Below are 20004 nucleotides of genomic sequence, written 5' to 3' on the forward strand. Positions count from 1 at the left end.
GTTAAAACACTTTACAATACGTGATGACTGCTTGAGTTTATGCCGATTGAGACACAGCTGAATATACTACAAGAGGACCTGTAAAAATTAGATCAAAAAACTTTTAGCGAGCTTCATTTTCTACAAACTATGTTTAAAAAATATAATCAAAGAATAAAACTAATGTATGTAATGTTCGTCTCATTAATAAATAAACAATGTAAAAGAACATAAATAATGCAGAAAGAAAACATATACATATATGTATTTTGCTAATATTTATCATAAAAAATTACAAAATAAAACTAGAAAATACAACAATAATACCAAACAATATAATTTGATACTCATAAAATACGGAGGCAATGTTTAAAAATAACAGAATATGGTTGTTTTTCCTTATGTCTGGGTCAGAGGTCACATTTGCTGCTCTATACGAGAAATGTTCATAGGACATCAAAGACTACTTGGAATGCATGTTATATGTAGATCAAAGCTTGGGAACGTTATGCTTTAAGAAACAGTAAAGATATCAGTAAATAGGTGTTTTGTAACTATAATTTTAAAAAAATTTAAATTTTTTGCATTATATATCCAGCAGATAATACATCTGTTCCTCTGTTTTTGCTTTATAATCCTTTCTGGTAGTGTGAATGTCTTTATTGCTAGTGATTTTTTAGCATAACAAAATAAGTTAATTGGCAGTAACGTTTCTTTTTTACGGGTTCAAATAATTTTCATAGTTTTAATCAATTAAAATATGAATAACTGCCTATATAAGTTCTTGAATGTGCATAAGTTAGTGTTCTAGTATTAAGTCAACTATTGAAAACGTTTCTATACATATTATGTTTTAATTAATTAGCTTTATATCCAAATAAATTAAAAGTAATGGAAACTTTTATAAGTCCAGGGATACAGATTTCAAAGGAGAGTAGAATACATTTACGATTGCTTTTTTCTGTTTTCTTTCTCTGGCACTCCAATGAACACAATATTGTCTCCTTTTAGACTAAAAAACTTAAGCATTAATAGATCACACTAAAAAATCCATAGTAACTGTTATTTATCAGTTTAATTTTAAATACTATATTATTTACAACAATGTACAGAAATGCTTATGGTTATTTACTTGAAACTTTTTTCTTTAAACTAACTAAAAATACAAATTAATCAACGTTTATTTACACATTAACTATTAACACTAAAAATTTGTTCTTTTTAAAGCCAATCTATGAAACTTTTAACAGAATTAAACATATTTGGTAACACCCCAATTTCAAATGCGCAGTCAAGAGAAAAATATTAAACTATAAAACACTAAAAATCTGTTCTTTCTAAACACAATCCATAAAACTTAAATTGCAATGAAAGTAATTTACTAAATGTTTGATTCATGGCATTCAATGAATACAATAACAGCAGAAGTTTTTATATATATATATATATATATATATAAAGTAAACAATTTAGATAATCGCACATTTTATTCTTCAAGGTTTAAGATTTAAAGTTTAGGAATAGAAAACCTCAAAATAGCAAATGAAAAATTAAGAAAGCAGAAATTACTTTATAGTTAACAGCACTAAATTCTTTTGATTGTTACTAAAGAAGGAAATTGCAGCCTGTTGAAAAGATTAAACATATAACATTGAATGATAAAAAACTCAGTCAAATTTATAATACATAAATGTATATGTATATTTAAAAAAAAAGTAATTGTCAGCAACATTCAATTCTTTTAATCATAGCTAAAGAATGTAATTGCAAACTGTTTAATGATAAATAACTCAGTCAAAGTTGCAATACATAAATGTATACAGATATAAAACCAAGGCCCAAAATACTATGAATAAATTTCTATAGAAAGTTCATGATTTTTTTTTAAAGGGTTGAATCAAACATCTCATTAACTATGCAAAAAGCTACATCCAACAGGAGGGCAATAAACCTCTAACCACCATGAAAAGGAGTTTGCAGATAACCAAAAACATGATTTGCAGTGACAAGATCACCCAATGAACCCAAAAAAAAATGTACAACCTCCCAACAAGCACAAGAGATTTGAAAACCTCATACAACCAAAAAAAGGGATCAAGTCGAACAAAATAGTAACAAAAATACCCCTATACAGCAAGCTTGATCATTCACAGAAATGTGCAGAAATCGAGAAAGAAAGAAAAAAAAATCCCCTATACATTGAGCACTTGATTTGTTTGAAAACCTTGCAATCATAAACCCCTATCATCGTAACTTGGCTACTTGCTCCACCAGAAACGGCTCCTCAATGATCAACTCCCATTGAAGATTTGATAATTCTATGAAATAGAATTATTTTTATCTCAAATTTTCTTAAAAGTTAGCTAAGTTATTGAGTATAGGTTAGAATTTAGTTATTTTTTATTAGTTTATTTTTATTAAGTTAATTTAACTTTATGTTTATTTATCTTAATTTAGTTATTATTTATTAGTTTTTATGTTTTTGTAAGATTCTAGAAAAATAAGACTTAATTGGGTAAAGAAAGGTTTTTAAGGAGTTCAGGTTTTGGTTGCATATGTCATGGTTTCTTGAGTATAACTCTCACTCCAGAACTCCAAATGATGCAATTATTAGACTATTAGAAATTTAAGAGATAGAGCTACGACTTTCATGAAGATCATGTTGCTCAATTCTACATCGAAGATAGAGAAAATTGCAGTCACAATTGACAGAGTGCAGTAGTTGACAAGAGGAAGACATGAAGTAAAGGGAGTGTCGCGGCTTAGATAGGGTGTGCCGCGGCGTCTAGCTGGAAAAGTTGAAGAAACAAGGCAGAAAAGAGCAGGCTATGGGCTGACTAAGTCCATATTGGGCCCTACACCTATTCTAAGCCCATATTAAGAGTTTTTAAGCTAAAAAAGTTTAGTTTAGGTAGAATTAGGTTAAGAAAGGTTATAAATAGTTAGCTTAAGGAGAAATTAGTCACACACATATATGCACATTGAGGAGAAATCTTGAGAGAGATTCAACTCACATGTAGTTTAAATTTGTAATATCTTTCTAGATTATTTTCAATGGGATTGAATTATTTATTTCAATTTGTTCTTAATGCTTTTAATTGATGCTTTTAATTGTCTGATCATCAATTAAATTGATTTAGAAACTTAAACAAACTTGGGAAAGAGAGTTTAATGTGAATTAAAATTGAAATAGCATATAATCATATTTATTTGATTGAATGAATAAATTGATTTGTATATAAGATAGGAATATACTTATATGCCGTCTGTAACCAGTATTAAAGCTTGAACTTAATGAATCTATTTTAATTTCAATTCACATAGGAATATAGTGTTTTGGTTAAAGTAGATATTTTTATAAGAGACTTGGAAAAGCATTATAAATAACTAAGGACTCTAAGTTAGCAATTCAACCCATTAATTAAGTTAAGAGAGAGATAAGATTTAAATGAAGTGCGAGGGATATTGTAATCTTAGGCTTTCTCCAATTTAATCTTTATTCAGTTATCTTTTTGCTTTGATTATTAGTATTAATTAGTTTAGTTTTAGTTGAGTAGTTTTTAGTTTCATTAGTTATTAAATTTTTAATTGTTTGAATAAAACTAAATTGTTTTAATTTTAGTACTTAGTTATATTGTTTAATTTTAGTACTTAGTAATATTCTAAATCAATATTTTGTGAGATAGATACTCTACTTACCTATATATTATCTGTTTGATATGTATACTTGTGTAGGTAGAATTTTAACTAACAAGATCCCTGTGGCAAGCAGAAAAGAGCAGAAGCCTTGCAGTACAACTAGTTGGAACAAAATTAGTGACTTGAAAAGAGAGCTAGATGCGAAATCTAAAGCCGGTCTTTTGTAAAATCAATAAAGGAAACCTCCACCAAAAGCAACGCATCATCAATAACAATCGAGAGATAAATATTAGCATCTCGTTACTCTATCTCAACAAAAGCAGCCAAACAAAATAAAACATAAGATAACAACATGGTGGAAAGGGAATAGGGAAATAGTAACAATTAGTCATTGTCAGCTTCAACCATCACCTAAATGAAATCAGTTCCTTTACGCACCTTTGATTTCACAAGGGAGTCAACAATCTCATTAGCTGACTTAGGAATTTTAATGATTTCATAGCATTCAATCTTAGATTTTAGGTATAAGATCTAGATAATGAGCGACCTTAGCTTCCAAGGTGCTATGGTTGGGTTTAAACCCCATTTAATAGTATTTTGAGAGTCATTTTCTAAAATGAGTTTTTGGGAACCCCATTTAAAAGTGACAAACATTTGAAGATCTTTGCACAAAGCATTAATCTTGGCTATATTGGCATCCATAATTCCCACTGCAAAAAGAAAGAGAAACAAAACATTACCATTTTCATCTTTTAAAACCCCACTAATTCTAGCTTTACCTGGATTCCTACTTGATGCACTGTCAGTATTAAATTTAAGAATACCATTCGTGAAGGCCTACCACTTAACATCAAGTTTCATTTTTAAAGGCTTAGGGGAAGTAGTCATTACATTGGGAAACCTCACAAGGTCTTGGATAGATAAATTCTAGTGCAGCCACTTTGCATGTGCCCACAAAGCAACACTCAATTTCACCATATCAAAGATGTGATGATTGTCTTAGAGCTTTCCATTAAAGCATGCATCATTCCTTCCCAACTAGATTGTCCAAAAAATGGCCAGGAAAGCCATCCTTCAAATGTTTTGGTTGCTAATAAATCTAGCAGTTTGTTCCATGATAAGAAGTTAATAACAGGGCTTTTGTGAATAACCTATTTCAACCACCAATTGCCAGCCCATGAATACCATATGGTGTAGGATTTATTGAAGCAGAAGAAGAGGTGACCAATGGTTTCAAGATTTTTCATGCAAAGAAGGGAACCGGTTGCTTTAGCTCTAATAAGTCTCTTTTAATAAGAGTATCACACACTACAACTTTTCCTTTGAATGTGAGCCAGTAGAAGGTTTTCACTTTAAAAGAGGCACGACCACTACAGAGTGACTTTTAGAAGTTATCAACTTGCAAAGTTAGACCTTGAATAGAACGACAGAAGGAATTTGTAGAGTAGTAGCCATTGAGAGTGTCTTTCCAAATTAATTTGTCTTCGAGACTCATATATAAAGCTTGATCTTTCAAAATGTTCAGAAGCGCTTCCTATTACTCAAGTTCCCCATCTAACTAATTCCTTCTGAGCTCAAGGCGCCATGGCCATGCATTCCCCATACATTCACCACACTTATAAACCATACCATTTTTGTTAGTTGTAAAAGCATAGATTGTCACGACCCGGTACTCCCTTCGAGCTCGTGACAACCGCTGTGATGTCCCGATAGACATTCATTACCTAGAATGCCAACCGAAACTTTGCAAGGCTTAATATCAGTTTTCGCACCTCCCTTGTGAGCAATAATTACTAAACATCATATTTTAAAAGATTATAAGCTATTTCCAAATCGAAACAATAAAAAAAATAAAAAAATATTTTCTGTATCACATGGGCATTTTGGTCATTTTTTTAAAAATTTTTGAAACCTGCTGAAAATATAACACATGGGGGAAAATACACATTTCATAACTAAAAACAAGTTTTTATGTCTAAAACATTCATTTCGAGTAAAATCGTAGCTAATAGAATAAAATAAAAATATTGAATAAAATATACCATTTTCTTATAAAATAATATTTATAAAACGCTACGTGAATAATTTTTACAACGTAAAAGCAAAATAAATTCATATATATGATAACACAGATAACTAGAGTATGTAATTTAATTTACAATGACGTGTGGGTCCTCGAATGACCAAAGGTAACAAAGGCTGTGGACCTACAATTTCTGAGGAAGCGAGTCCAATAATAACCCTTGACGTAATCAACTATTTATTGACTGTCCTGAACCTGGAATGAGTGGAAAGGAGGGTGGTGAGTTTATATAAACTTAGTGAGTAAACAAACATCATCTAAAATATCTAAAGTCGAGTAAATGGAGACAACTTAAAATAGTTCATCGTACTATGATTCATAACATTTCAAACTCATTTCAACTAAATAAAATAAATTCATTTCACTCAAATAATCAACATGGCTTATGAATTTCTTAAAAACTTGGCTCGTGCTGAAACTCATTCTCGGGGATACCTTGATGAAAGGCATCCAACTGAGTCCGCCAAGGCCGTTAAAGAAAAGACATATATCTATAAATCATATTTGTACATTTTAAAACATAGTCGTTCTTTGGCATTGGCTGAGTTCACCCTCACGTGGTTGTTCGACGTGAAGTGAACTCTAAAGCTCTACCTCAGGAGATACCCTCCACGCCTCTCGTACTGAGGTAAAATATAACCGGGTTTATCGTGCCTATCTCTAATAGGCTGGTCCATGGAAACCCGCCCACTGCAGTAAGCTAATCGATATCCCACCAAATCAATAAAAGTTTCGACAGCATGACATGGCAATTATATTACTACCCCGTCTGTCAAGGCAAAACAAACAGTTCATACAATTTCAACACAATTTCCAATTCAGCCATTCATGCCAATATCACCATAAGCCATTCAATTCAAACCATAAATTTACAACACAAACAAACAGTCTCTAATTACTCAATTTCTAAAATCATTATTCAATTTCAAAATGATTTATAAACTCATTTCATTTAATCACATTTTACTTATAAAACATAAAGATTTACCATTTAAACTCATTTTTCTATAAAATCACAAAAACGAATAAAAACTACTTTAGATAATTAAGACGATAATAAGGTTACTCACAATATCGAGAATCGAGGTACTCCTAATCTTGGTCTTCGGGTACAATCTCCTTACCCTTATCGAAAGTTTCACCACATAGACATAATGTACAACAAGCAATTTACTATATATGTGCTAAACCGTTATAAAATTAATTTAGGCTCTATATGAATGCATGAAATGGCATGTGAAATGTTCGGATTATTATCTAAATACGGTGTTCTACGTAGGTTCAATTGTGTATGGGGCTGAAATGGTATTGACCTAATTCACACTATACGCCGGTTAATTGGCCAAAATATCTAATTCAACTCCAAATAAATTCATTTCACTTCCAATACTCCAAATCATCAAATATAAGCTACATACATAAATTATAGCAAAATCATCCTCAATATTTTCTCTTGAAAAAATTCGACCATGGAGGGTTCATGAATAATATGTGGCTTTTCATGCTTGATTTTTACACTTTACATCATAAAACAACTAAAAATACCTAAATAGCATGAAATTCATCAAAGTCCATTTTCTAATTTCTCTCTTGAAAAATTCAGCCAATGGGTGTGGGTGAAGGGCATGAAATTTCTTGTTTGTTTTCCATGCTAAACATCACCAAACAACTAAAAAACACTAGAATAACATGAAATCTAGCTAAATTCAAGATCAAAACCCCTCTCCCCATGTCCGGCCAGTAAAGGTATCTTCATGCAAACTTGATTCTCAACCATGGAAAATGAAAAAGAATGCATAGGAAAGGTAGATCACAAGCTAAAATCAAGAAATTTTACCTTTACTTGCTTAATTCCTTGAAATCCACCAATTTTCCCTTGAATTTTTGCTCACTAGGGTTTGTTCTCTTCTTTTTTCTCTTTGTTCTTGTTTTAGCTGACCATGAAGAATGAAATAAGAAAGGTGTGTGCTGGTTTTTTTTTTTTTTAAGGAAATATTAAAATAACTAAAGCTTGCCATGTGTCACTTTTTAATTGGTCCATTTTTAAACTTAATAATTAGGCATTCTTCCACCACCACATAAAATATCTAAATTATCCAAAGTATAATAGGTAAAATTCAAGGGCTTGACAAGTGTCATGGTGGTGTAAAACTTCAAAAATTCCAATTTTGCCCTCATAGACACGTAAAATGACCGTTTTGCCTTTATGCTCGGAAAAATGTCAGAATAAAAATTTTTCACTTCTCAAGCTCAAATTATGTTCCAATAGTCAAACTTGATCAAAATTTCATCCACCATTCTAATTTTGCCCTCGGGTAGCAAAATGACCATTTTACCTCTACGTTATGAAATTCCAATTTAACTCTAAATAAATCTCCGAACTCCAAATCACCATATTAAGTCATTTTAAGGTTCAATAACTCTCGAATGCATCTTAAAATCTCTATTTGGACTAGTTCGAGGCTTAAATCAACTTAATTGTACCATTAGGTACAATATCATCTTTTAACGATTTTTGAGGCATTCAAGTATGCAAATATTCTATCAAGTACCTATACAATATGGCAAATATATTATAGAGCTAGGCTTGACATAGATTCTTAAAAATTTGAGTTTAAGAGGAATTCTATCAATCCATTGGTCATACTAGAATTTAATCTTTTGACCATTCCCCACTAGTAATCCAAACCCAACTTTTGTAGCCTGACTACCTCTGTCATGATGAACAAGGGGTCGAATGATATTGCACCAGATGTTTAAAGTCATATGTGAACACTTCTCTGTGGGGAGGAGGTTGTCCTTGCTACATCTCGTTTTACTTATGATAACTCTTTTGAAAAGGCTGCCAAACACGTTGCCAAACCTCTATATCCATTTATTGAGGAGTGCTCTATTCTGGATACTAATGTTAGTCACATTAAGACCACCAAGATCTTTGTGAAGGTAGATAGTCAACCAGTCGACAAGGTGCATCTTCCTATTCCCTTGTGATCCACCATAAAGAAAGCGTCTCTAAATTTTTTCAAGTTTTTCCTTAATACCATAGTCGGCCAGTCGACAAGGTGCATCTTCCTATTCCCTTGTGATCCACCTTAGAGAAAGCGTATCTAAATTTTTCAAGTTTTTCCTTAATACCATAGTCGACCAATCGACAAGGTGCATCTTCCTATTCCCTTGTGATCCACCCTAGAGAAAGCTTCTTTGAATTTTTTCAAGTTTTTCCTTAATACTAGTGGGCATTTGGAATAAAGACATGAAGAAGATTAGAATACTACTAAGCACTAACTTGAGTAAAGTGAGTCTACCACTTAAAGATAGATATCGTGACTTCTAAGTCGAGAGATTAGAGTCAAATTTGTCAATAATAGGCTGCCACATTTTTAGTGAATTTGATCTTCCCTTTAAAGGTAACCACAAATAAATACTTGGTAACTGCCCAACAGTGCAAGAGATTCTGTAGACCCATTCTTCAACAAGCCTTTGGTCAATTCCAATCTTGTAGAGGCTGTTCTTACTTAGATTGATCTTAAGACCTGAAATAGCATGAAAACACCTTAGAATTCATTTAACATTTAATAAGTCATCAAGAAAGGGTTTGCAAACAATTACCGTATCATTAGCAAAGTAAAAGTGGGAGATGAAAAGCTGGTCTCGACCAATAATGACACGCTTAATGATATTTTCAATTTTAGCTTTATGCATCAAGACTTTAAACCCCTTGGCCACAAGGTTGAAGAGATATGGCGACAAAGGTTAACCTTGCCTTAGGCCCTTACTCATACGGAATTGTCTTGAGGGAAACCCATTAACAATAATTAAAATGGAAGCAGTAGAGATACATGCTTGAATCCACGCTTTCCATTTTTCACCGAAGCCCATATACCTCATAATCATATCAAGGAAGTGCCATTCAACACTATTGAAAGCCTTCTCAAAGTTGATTGTAAAAAAAAAAAAAAAGACCCTCGTCACTTTTTTTCCTAAGGAGGTCAATCACCTCATTAGCAAAAAGGTTGCAGTCAAGAAGCTGTCTTCCCTTTATAAAGGCAAATTGATTTTCACCAATCACCTCTCCAAGAACACCTCGTAGTTTGTTTGTACAAGTTTTTGAGATAATTTTATAGAGGTTAGTAACCAAGTTGATGGGCCGAAAATCGCTAATGGATAAAGGGCAATTACATTTTAAGACTAAAGTAACGAATGAGGTGTTAATGCACCCATTAATGCTGATAGAATTAAAAAAGCAGTCCATAATAATGCATAATATCTCCTTTGATAGTACTCTATTGTCTTTTAAAAAATTAGAGATTAAATCTATCAAGTTCAAGAGCTCTATCCCCATCACAGTTGAAGATTGTATTCCTAATCTCCTTCTCAATAAAGGGGCTTTCAAGAGAAGAAGCTAAATTTACAGAAAGCTTTCTAAAGTGGCAATTCATTTCTCGAAGTTTGATCCGTTACTTGGCCCATACAAGGAGGCAAAGTGGTCTGCAACCACATTTTTAAGACCCTTTGAGTCTTCAACAATGTTGCCATTAACATCCAACTTGTTAATGAAGTTGGTTATCCTTTTCATGGACACAACAAATGGACATATATGGTATTCCTGTCACCATTTAAGATCCATCTTATGCTTGATTTCTACTGCTAGCTTCTCCCTTCATTTCTTAAGAGCTTTTAAAGATCACTTCTAAGCTTTACAATTCGATCCTTAATGCTAGAGTTGGATTGATCCTTTTGGTATTCAAGCTCAGGATCATGGACATTTTGCTATAATTGTTTGATATTTATTTCCTTATTACCATAAGCTGATTTCTACCATTCTTTAATATTAGATTTGGTTCCCTGAAGCCTACGCCAAATATATGCCCTTTTGTTATACATGTTTTCAGTTTCATCCTAAACCTTTTGAAACATCTCTTGGAAGCTTGCTTCATCCAGTCGATGGTGGAAAAAGCAGAAAGGTTTGGGTCAATGGGGTTGTGATCTTATATAAACTTAGGGAGACACTCTTACCAAAGTTGATGCATGCCATCAAGATATTAGGGGCCACAAGGAATTTATCTAGGTGGCAGAAGGTAAGCTCTTTTTTGTTATTGCACCAAGTGTAAGCCCCACCACCCATTGGCAAGTCAACTAACCCTAATTTCTCAATAAAATGTATAAATTGACTTAAGGCAGTTTCATTAACAGGACAACCTAACTTTTCATCTTGGCTTTTGACAATGTTGAAGTCTTGACTGAGCACCTAAGGAATGTCTTGAGAGCTTAAAAGAGATATTAATTCTTCCCACAAGAGCTGCTTTTCTATTTCATTACTAGGCGCGTACACGTTACCAACCCCTATGTAGAATTGACATCAGTAATTCTGTCACGACCCAATTTTTGAGCCATGACCGGCGCATAGGCCCAATGAATGTAGTCCACTAAGCCCAAGCCAGCCTATTAACCTGACATATTCATCATTCCATCATAAACTGCTAAGTTACATTTCATAACTTAGGATCAAAATAAAATTAAACATTGTCACCTCATACTGGCATACCAAACAAGTATATATACATTGTCTACAACATGTATCTTAATAATCTACATTAGATTTGTCTATCCACAACAAAAGAATACTTGACTTTCAGCGGAGAGACTCGGACGAATGTACAGCCACTGAATGCTGAGACACCTACCAAAAGATGAATACAAGTCTACAAGGACACCTCGTCCTAGTTCCCGCTACCTCGTGATCTGAAAACATGAAGTTAAAAATGGTGAGTATAAATCTAGTGAGTGAACAAGGAAAGGAACAAGCAACAATAGGGAAGAATTTAAAATCATGATGTACTTGTTTTTAAAACAATACAATTTAATTTCATTCATATTAAAAACCCCTCATCAAACCCTTAAATGATTAATCACTTGGTAATGATGAACCCATACATAACAAATAATTTGAAAAATGAAGGTCTTAGTGATACGCAAACAAGTCAAATGCGACAACGAATTTTCGCTTTTGCGAGAATGCTTTTCCGCTGCAACGACGTTGGGATTTAAGTTATTAGCCAAACGAGGGTTTCTCACAAAACCTCCTCATTTTAAACTTAAATCATTTATTCCGTAATGTTGGAAATTTATGCTCAAATATGGTAGCAAAAAAGTGGAAAAGTGGAAAATAGGATAACAATTGATCAAGATGTGAGATAAAAATAGAAAGTTTTTCGCTGCAACGAGAAAGAATCTCGCTGCAGCGAAATTTTTGCCCTAAGACAAAAACTTTCTCATTGCAGCGAGTTTCCAGCCAGCCACCCTTCAAAACCCGAGAGTTTCTCACTACAGCGAGAATGAATTTCGTTGCAGCGAGAACAGAGCAACAAGAGAAAAGTTTCCCCTCACTCAACAAAAAGGCCATCTTGCTAAACCAACAAAATCAACATAAAACACATGAAAATGTCCAAAGTGCAATGTATCAAATTTCACATAGATGTCAATCATATATCATATTCATGAGCTTTCATTTCATAAGTATAGATATGCATAATTACATAGATAAACATGAATATCATCATAATCACACCCAGCTCATGTACGTCCTCCCACATTGTGCACATAACCGGCGCCATCGTGTGCATCCCCCCACATCGTGCACAATCAGTGCCATCGTGTACATCCCCCCACATCATGCACATGAGCACTATCATCATTCATCTCTCACACCACCATCATCACCGGCATGTGCATCCCCCCACATGTGCATACACACGGTTACAGTCATCATACACAATATCAATCATCATGCACAACACACACACACACACACACACACACACACACACACACACACACATATATATATATATATCATCATAATGCAATAGTGCATGAAGCCATAGCAATCACATATCACAACATAAAACCATTGAGCAAAAGCTTGTTCCCAAGGCACTTGTTTTTATGAAAAACTTGATAATTCATTCAAATGTGTGGCAAATACATTATATTTTCCAAAACAAGTTTTGAAGGCAGTTCATTCACCGGTATATTGTTGAGCCTTTAGCTGACTTTAATTCCCCTAATGATCCAATTGGGGTGATGGGGCTTCGTTAGAACCTACCGTCAAATTAACATTACCATAATGTTAATTCATACTTATAAACCCTAAAAGCTATCCCTTAACAAGCTTTCAATTGCCACTTTAAATGGCTATCTATGTTCACTATCTTAATCACTATAAAATAAATGAACATCCTCAAAAATAAAACAACTCATAGTCCTAATTACTAGCCATTATCTATAGCTAAAAACAAAGCTTAGTTCATCAATCACCCTAGGGTTTTTTTGTAGTTGAATTCTCTTCTAATAGCTTCCAAACAAATGGAGTAATTCTCTCTTTCTCTCTCTAGAATGCCCAACTAGTGAGAGAAAGTATGGAAATAAGATTTATCAAGGGTTTTGAAGTGAGAGAGTGAAAGAATACAAGGGTTCTAGTCAAAAGGGCATAAAAGTATGAAAATTAAAGCTAGAGAGAGAAAATTATGTAAGCTCCATATCAAGCTTCCATGGAAGTTGGAAGTAACGTGAATTAAGAGGAGAAGAAGAAGAAGAGGAAGAGTTGCTGGAAGGAGAAGATATTTATAGCTCAAATTTATCCATTCCCTTGAAATTACCAAATTACCCCTCCACAAATTAGTTTATTCTCCTCCAATCTTTTATGCACTCTTTTTGTTCTTTTGACACTGGGACAAGGTCCATAATGGTCTAGAAATGCTCAAGTTCATGAAAACTTAAAAATTCTAACCCAAAGTGAAAAATGACCATTTTGCCTTTGTTGTGAAAATTATTGAAACTTCTAGTTTTCTTCGTGTTTTCATCATTACACATCATTTATGCGGTCTTATGCCTATTTAAACCTTAAAATATAATAAAAATTTCTTCTGAGAGCTTATTAGAGAAAATGACGAAACTACCCCTAACTTGTGTTATTGTGTCTATGCCTAGTTACAAGCCTATAAAGGTTCAGGTCTCACAAATTCTTCTAGCCAGTAAAATAGAACTCTTATTAATGAAGTATTCTTTATGGTAAAGTAATCATCACCCCAACAGGTCAATAAGCCCCTAGTCGATTCTATCAAATCTGAAGATAACCACTTAACTTTTTGATTTCCCCATATTTGCTCTACAAACCTTTGTTGAACAGCTCTCATTTTAATTTCTTGAAGTAGTAAAAATTTTGGCTAATTTTTTATAACAAGAAACATACTGCATGACGCTTCTCTATTCTCCCTAATCCCCTAGTATTCCAAGAAACACAAAGCATCAGAAAGAAAATCACCAAAGTCAGAAGAACAAACCTTAAGAGGCGTGTTTGCCTCCCTCTAGTTGCTAGTCAATTTCCATATTCAAAAAGGACATAACCATGGTTTAGCTATCATGGTAAAAAACAAGTCCTAACCAACCACCCATAGCAAGAGTGTTCTCAGCTTTTTTCATTAAGACCAGATTACGGTGAACAATCTTACTATCTGAGATAGAACTTTTCGAGAACCTAGAGACCACGTAGTTCGAACCCTTCAATAACTCCGTAATGTTGCGTCTGGTTCGCTTCCTCTGTTGGCTCACTACTATAAGGCTTGGCTCTTATGCTTTCTTCGAATCAACAACCACATCAAACAAATTCCCTGAGCCAATATCATTCCCCAACATGTCAAGAACATGTTGCCCATTATAATTGGCTTTGTTGCCTATATTTTCCTCTGTTTGCAAATTGTCTAAATGAGGATTATTACATAGTGATGGCACCGGGTTCTGTTGATCATTATCTATAAGACCAATGACTTCCCTTGCCTATTAGGTAGGCTTCACAAACATGACATTAATAGATCCACCTTTCAAAATTTCATGAAAAAGTTTGTTATTACCTAGATCCTCATTAAATCGACAAGCCTTGAGTATTAAGGCCTGCTAGTCCTCTTCAAAAATTAAGTCCATTCCTTTTTCACCATTGAGTTTTTGGATTTAGATAAGAAGGCTTAGAAATAAAGGGTTAGTGGGGCATGACCTGCATGAACTTTGGGCCTTGGAGTAAGAACCCATTTGAGTAGACCTTTTAAGCATGGTAATAGGCCTAAAAATCTCACCTTAAGTCCCTTTGTTGCTTTTTGTCCAGTATTTTCCACTAACAACAGCTTTCCTTTATTCATGCCCAATTGTCAGCATTTTTCCACGTGTTACCCTTTGATTCCAATACCTTACCCACTACCTAGATAGATTCAAATTTCAAAGGCCTAATGTTCAAAGATCAAACTACCCCACTTGTTGCTTTGTCATAGCATTCATCTGCCATCACATCAACACTTTCGATACCATTTTTTCGACCAAACTCCAAGCCGTTCGAGAACATTTCATTGCCCACATATTTTTCAACCTGCACTTGAATGTTAATAGGTTTCCCATTGACTAACAAGTTCATAGATTCAAGAAAAATCACGTTAATATCAACATTAATAAGGATTCTAGCATAATCAAACCGTTCCAAGCCAAAAGTAGCCTTATCCACTTTGATGAATTTGCCCCAAAGTTCCCTCATCTTCATAAAAAGAAAAATGCTAGATATTGAGAGGAACGTTGAACAACCAAACCCAACAAGGTTTTTTGTCTTGTAAAGAGGGTGGATCATTTCAAACCATAATGAAAACAACTCAAGATAATTTTCCAATAAACACTCCATATCCCCTGTTTTATCAAAGGTAATAAGAACCTTTAAGCCCCCCATAGGTCTAATGAGAACATCAATTCCTTCACAAGAGCATCCGGAATGAGCAACAAAGAGTTCCATGGTGTTTCTCAACATGCCAATTGCGTTTCGTCTTAGCCATTTGAGGTTAGATTCAAGCAATAAGAGTGTGATCTCACTGTTTCCAACCATGCTGACTTTCCCACCCCTTGGGTTCCGGGTAGTGATAGAGGAGTTGCTCACAAAATTTGTATCTCACAATTGTGCAAGATTTCCCAAGCTGAGTGCCTTTTTGTAAGATCTGAAAGTGGTAGCTACCTTTGGTGTAGAATCAAATAAATATTAATTGGCTTTATAAGAATTATTGAAGTAATCAATTTCTACTATAATGTCTTCAAGGAAAGTATCTCAATTCTTTTGTGACCCAAAAAAAAAAAAACTTATTAAAAAATTAAAGTATTGAAAATACAATGAAAAAATACCAAAACATATATATATATAATGTGTGTTTGTAGTCCAGTAATATTGTAAAATACAACTATAAAACGCAAAGACAATAGCAAACAAAATAATGTAGTACACATTGATTAACATTTTCTTAAGCATCAAAAGATCTTAATTGCAAACCTTTATTTCCAAACCAAATGCATGAAAAACAAAACATTATTAAAGTAATTAACTAATAGCTAAAACTCACCTGATTAATGACATATTCAACTCAATTTTACTTCACATGAGAACAAAGTAAAAAATCAATGAGAAAAACATAACTAGGGTAACAAACAAAATAATGAAAATTATACAAAAAATGTAATAATTTTTTTCCACAAATGTAAGAAAATAATAAACAGTACATTATTGGCAATGATGTAAAAAAAAAAAACACATGCCTCAATACTTGAATTTTTTTTGTTTAAACTAGCAAAAACATCAATAGATCAAACTAAAAAATGCATATTCACAGTTATTTTTCAATTTAATTTCAACATTATATTATTTACAATAATATAAAGAAAAGCACATGGCTGTTTAAACTAACTAAATAAATAAATTAGTTAACATTTGAATAAGTTTAACTAAATAAACAAATTAGTTATTTACAACAATGTGAAGAAAAGAACCTGGTTGTTTACTTAATATTATTGAATATCAACAAGTGATTAATCACATATTTCCACTACTCTTGATAGTATAGAATTGTTTGAAAGATTCATATATAAGTTAAAACATAGTCTAAGTTGTCAATAGGTCATTAACTCATATGTCAGCTTTGATTTTTGGCTTCATTTAGGATGAATTTAAAGTCAAATTTCACATTTTGAATCTTAATCTTAGACTTTTTTGAAGAAGAAGCATCAACTGAGCAACAATAAAAGACTATATGTAATGGAATGATGAGCAATTTAGCCCATAGTTAGTTAACTACTTGCTTGTTAAAGAGTTGACACTTTCAAGGGTTCAAAATTCAAGCCCCTAAACAACATCAAGCTATAACATGTATTATTACTACTTCCTTTTAATTATAGGTATAGATAAGAGTAAAGGTGGTTAAAATTTACCTAGCTTTGTATGTATGACTAGTACCATTACGTGCTCTTTAAAAAAACACACACACAAAAAAAAAAACAATATAAAAATTTAAAGGAATTCATCCAGCAACAATTTGAAAAGAAGTAGAACACTAACTACCTTTATGAACACAATGTTGTGAATGCAATAATAGGACAACCAAACCATAAAACACTAAAAATCTAATCTTTAATAACACAAACCCTAAACCCTAAACACAATAAAACTAATCCACCAATAATTTGATTTATAGCATTGAGTGAATGCAATAACAACATGACCACTAGATGCCAAGAGAGTGGCCTAAAACAGAGTTATTCTAAACAAAATTAGAGGGACATCATCAAATAGACAAATTGAGGAAAAACCTGAGTATGAAAAAAGAACAAAAAGGAATTGCTCAAATAAAAAATAAAATGTAGACAATAGAGAAAGGGGGAAATTAAAAATAGAAACAAATTACACTGATAAAGGACATTAAAATAATGAGTGAAATTTCAATTCAACATGGCATCTTCTTGAAACGAAACCTATAATTTCAAAACCTATACTTTCCAAACCTAGTCCATAAAACACAACACATCACCAAACTAATACAATAACAGCTAAATTTCAAATGCACAATTAAAATCAAAATACAAACAATAGAGAATGTAAGGAGACTCAGAGCGAAGCAACTACCTCCACCCAAAAAGCATAGCAATAACGGAGAGCCTGGAATAAACAAAACCACAGTAATCTAACAAAAAAGAAAAATAGGGAAACCCAAGCAGACAATGCAAGAAAACAGGGAAAACTGAGTAGAGAAGGGAAAAATCAAAGAATCGAAGGCAAGATCAAATCAATTCCGCTGAAGCACACAATACCGAGAAACAGAACAAATGATAAACCTGGAGAAGACAACACGACATCGAGTGGACAAAAACAACAAGGCACCCATTTTTAGAGCACACACATTTCACTCTGTACAAAGAAGCTAGTTAAATACACTTCCTGATGAGAGAAACTAATAGGTTCCTTGCTAGAAGCATTGAACACGCTCATGTACTCTCCTTTCCATCACTTGACTCTTAGTTTTTTCTCTACCTTGCTTCTTTTTGACTCAAAAGTACTTTCTTACGCACTAATGAAATTTGTCCATTTGTGTCCCTCAAAGAAATCAAAAGACAAGATCAAATGTGAATGCTGAAAGGTTCCCTAATGTTTTAGTACTTAGCTTATAGTTCTCACCATGTTGGCCACATGGCAGCTATAGAAAACCAAAACATGGGACTCAAAGAAATAATGAATGTGGCCAAATGTGAGAGTTTTATTGGTCAAAAGATCCCTCCAATATTTGTACTCTTTAATTTTGTTCAATTTACTCACTATACTCAAAATCGAAGCAATTTAGTCCCTTGATTTTAGGTATTGCATCAATTTTGTTCCTCCCCATAACGGCATCTAATTTTATCGTTAAAGGATGACGTCAACGCTAATGTGCGACATTTTGATGACGTGACATGCCACGTGGCACACAGTGATGACATGACATGCCACGTGGCATCGAGTGATGACATGGTAATGCCACACGACACTATACGATGACGTGACAGTGTTGATGTGGCATTGACATGCTGACATGGCAGTGCCACGTGGCAAATCAAAAAATTTTCAAAAAAAAAATTCTATCACGTCATAGGGACTAAATTGAACAAAAATATATAGTACAAAGACTAAATTGAACAAAATTGAGATGTTGAGGGACTAAATTGAAAAAAATATTTAAAAAATACAAATCTTTAAGTAGATTATTGATATGCTTATTAATAAACTAAATATTTAAGTGTAAAAGATATATGATGTTAATATATATATATATATATATATATATATATATATATATTTTCTTACTTGATTATTTGATTCTAGAATATGTAAATTAATTTATATTTTTTTCAAAAATTAAGTTTGAATACTTTTTCTTATGAAAAAAATTTTGAAAAAAATTTCATACTTGAAGTCAAATTTAGATGAATAACTTATGTTACATTAACATAAAATAATATATTTTTTAACACTATAAATTTGAATGTATAAATTTTTTTACTTGATTATTTGATTCTAGAATATGTAAATTAATTTATCTTTTTTACAAAAATTAAGTTTGAATTCTCTTTCTATAAAAAAAATTTTGAAAAAATTTCATACCTAAAGTCAAATTTAAATGAATAACTTGCATTACGTTAAAATAAAATAATATAAAATGACTAAATATGTTGATTTAGTTATAACTTTCGCAATTTACTAATACACATTCTTTTAAAATTATTGAACTCTTACCCAATCTACCTTTTATTTAAATTTACTCAAATTAGCAAAATATGTTGATTTAGTTACAACTTTCACAATTTACAAATACACATTTTTTGCAATTATTCAACTCTTACCCAATTTTCTTTTTATTTAAATTTACTCAAAATTTCTTACTAAACGATTTTATTTAAATTCAAATACCACAATCAAATTCTGCTAAATTTAAATTTAAACTATTAATTTGGATCTATAAAAAATTTGTTAATAAAATAAAATGGTACAAATGTTTATAGTTATATTTAATTTTATCAACCATAAATGTAGTCTTTAATCTAAGAAATTTCAACTTAAAAAATATAACTTGAAATATTAAACAACATAAAAACATAAAAAATAGATAAAAAATTGGAAGGGTGGAGTTCAGGTTCTATGGTTGTAATAAGAGATTTGTCATGTCCAAATTAAGTAAGTCAAAATGAAAAATTATTTTTATAATCATCGCTAGCTCCATATCTCTATTCTTCATTTAAAAAAAAAAAAAACTAAATCAACATATTTTGCTAAGTTGACTTTAGCTCAAGTTAAAAACTAAGTTAAATAAATTTCAAATTTTTATACTATAATAAATAGAAGAAAAAAGAATTTATTTAGTCATTTTATATTATTTTATGTTAATGTAATATAAGTTATTCATCTAAATTTGATTTCAGATATG

At 32.2% G+C, this 20004-nt stretch overlaps 1 non-coding gene across 1 annotated transcript; it reads right to left on the reverse strand.

Moving 5' to 3' along the window:
• Window positions 1-19704: 19704 nt before the first annotated feature.
• LOC148764296 (small nucleolar RNA snoR8a) lies at window positions 19705-19797 on the reverse strand. Its single transcript, XR_016024978.1, has one exon. It is a non-coding gene; the product is annotated as a small nucleolar RNA snoR8a (small nucleolar RNA).
• Between the last annotated feature and the right edge of the window lie 207 nt (window positions 19798-20004).

Source organism: Theobroma cacao, chromosome 2 (genome assembly GCF_053813885.1).
Source record: "Theobroma cacao isolate CCN51 chromosome 2, ASM5381388v1, whole genome shotgun sequence".
NCBI lineage: Eukaryota > Viridiplantae > Streptophyta > Magnoliopsida > Malvales > Malvaceae > Theobroma > Theobroma cacao.